At 37.7% G+C, this 2,348-nt stretch overlaps 1 long non-coding RNA gene across 1 annotated transcript; it reads right to left on the reverse strand.

The window, feature by feature from the left end:
- Positions 1-475: 475 nt before the first annotated feature.
- Positions 476-1,680, reverse strand: LOC131620612 (uncharacterized). The gene is made up of 3 exons (XR_009289203.1): positions 1,366-1,680; positions 934-1,239; positions 476-545 (listed from the first exon to the last, which is right to left on the reverse strand). It is a non-coding gene; the product is annotated as an uncharacterized LOC131620612 (long non-coding RNA).
- Positions 1,681-2,348: the final 668 nt, after the last annotated feature.

Consider the following 2,348-nt stretch of genomic DNA (forward strand, 5'->3'; position numbering starts at 1 on the left):
ACGATGTTGTAGTGCTATCCTCACCACATGTATGCCAAGTCTGCGAGAAGAACCAACACTATCAGTCCCTCACCATACAACTTACATACCTCAAGCCACACATTTCCATTCATTTACAAAAGGCATTCAAATACAAACATCACTTGAAAAGAATCATCTCAAGCTATTCACATAATCTACACAAAAAAATTCAGAACAAACCATAAATAAACCAGTTCGACCCTTCAGCCATAAACCAAAAAGAAATCAAACCGCAGCCGCACCGCAAACCTGCTGCACTTCCAATTAAACCACCAGCATCCTGCAAAACAAAACAAAAAAAATGATTTGCAGTCAATAACAATCCAAAACCATACTCTGCACAATATACTCAAGACCAGTCCCTGCATCCAAATCCTACTAACCATATACCATAACCAAAACATGTACGCCACATTCACACGAGGCCCATTCATGAAAGGTTAGCCATATCTTACATTGGAAAACCGGCAACTCCAAACATACAACCATCAAGCAGCAGCCCGCACAAGTGTACATTCACAAACCTACATATAATTCAAACCAGCTCAGACGCAAATCCAAGAGGAAACAAGCCGAGCAGAAATGTATTTAAAGCAACCAAAAATCAGTAGACAATTCCCAAGCAATTTCAAGACCAAGGTAACTGTCTCATAACACTAACCCAACTGTTTTAGAATCAGCCCTAAACTCCTAACCAACAATTCCCTTCTAACCGACACCTAACTGTCAAAACAGAATCCCCACACCATATAACAAACTTCAAACAGAATTTCCCTCCCCTTCAATTAACCAAATTCGTCACCCTTCAATCGAGAACCATCCCTAACAACCTCATAACAGAAAATGAGGGGGAAAGGATCCATAACAGAAATAACAGAATTATTCAACAGAAAATCAGAAGAGAAAACTCACCTTTTAGCCATTCGACTCTTTCCTACACTGCTATAAAATCCGAACCTCCACCTTCATTCAAACTCTCTCATCATTTTTATCTTCATCGTTCTCACCTTCAATCAGAATTCTCCAATCTTCTCCCTTCACGTTTCAATCTCAGAACCCCACATTCTAAGAAATCATTCACGAATCTTCAATCACTACGCACAAAAGACTCAGAACCTGCAATAATCATCTTCTCCGCATCCTCAAAATCTTCTTCAACGCATCTCCAATCGTCGATTACCATCACGTTCATCATCAAATCTTCTTCAAGAAATTTCACTGCAACAACGACAATAATATCATCATCATCACCAACAACAACGACTCTGGATTCAGAAAAGAAGATGATGAATCGCAGAAAACGAAAAGAGAGGAATGAGTTCAAGATCACCGGATGCGTATTACCTGAATAATCTAGGCTCCTCTGGTTTTCTTGGTTCCGTCGTCAAATTCGCCGGAGTGTACATTCGGTGGACAAATCGTGTTCTTCTTCTCCCCTAAATTCGACGTGTGAGTGCATTTTGTGAGCGATTAACGAATCAAAGTCTGAGAGTGAGAGAAGACGGAGAAAGAGGTTCAGATAGAGGACGGAAGTGTTTGTTCGTAAGGTGAGGATGAGCGATGAGAATCTCGTCGGAGAAGAAAGAACCCACCGTCGCCGTCGTGAGAGAAAGGAGAAGAGAGGTTCAGAAGCCCAAAGGTCACATTTTCTTGACCTAATTCCTCTTTTATTCTAATCTGCATTAACGTGGATTTAATTGGGGTGATTAACATCTAATTTGTTTATTAGTGTGAATAATTGGATTTAGTTGCTAATCTGAAAATAATTGTGATTAATTGGGTCAAGCAAAACTTTATCAAAATCTGGGCTAGTCCGAATTGTTGTTCACACCCCTAGTCAATAGGCCCATACGTGAATTACACTGGTTTCTGTTCATTTTCATTTTGCTTTTGCACCCCCTGTATGGTTAGAGTTTTCCTTATTTATTTGTTTCTCTTCTAACTTTTAACTCGTAAATCATTATCTCACGAAATAAAAAATAAATAAAAATATGTTTTAGATACTTCTATGTGTGCAAATAATTGTGGTATTTTTTGTAGATTTTTAGAAATTAGTTTGTTATTTTTAGTAAATCATTTACTTTGGTATGTTCATGTTTCTTTCGGTTTTGATAGATTTCGCAAAGTGATTTCGTTTAGTACCTTAGGATCAGAATTTTACTACCAATTTTTGTATGATTGCTGTAGACTAACCCATGATGTTGTGTATAAAAAATGAATTCCTAATTCTTTGTTTTGATTGGTATTTGGTTAGTGTTGTTTGACTCGATTAACATGCGTTTTTAATAGATGTTTGTGACGTTTGTGCTCTCAAATTGAAATGCATT

Source organism: Vicia villosa, linkage group LG1 (genome assembly GCF_029867415.1).
Source record: "Vicia villosa cultivar HV-30 ecotype Madison, WI linkage group LG1, Vvil1.0, whole genome shotgun sequence".
NCBI lineage: Eukaryota > Viridiplantae > Streptophyta > Magnoliopsida > Fabales > Fabaceae > Vicia > Vicia villosa.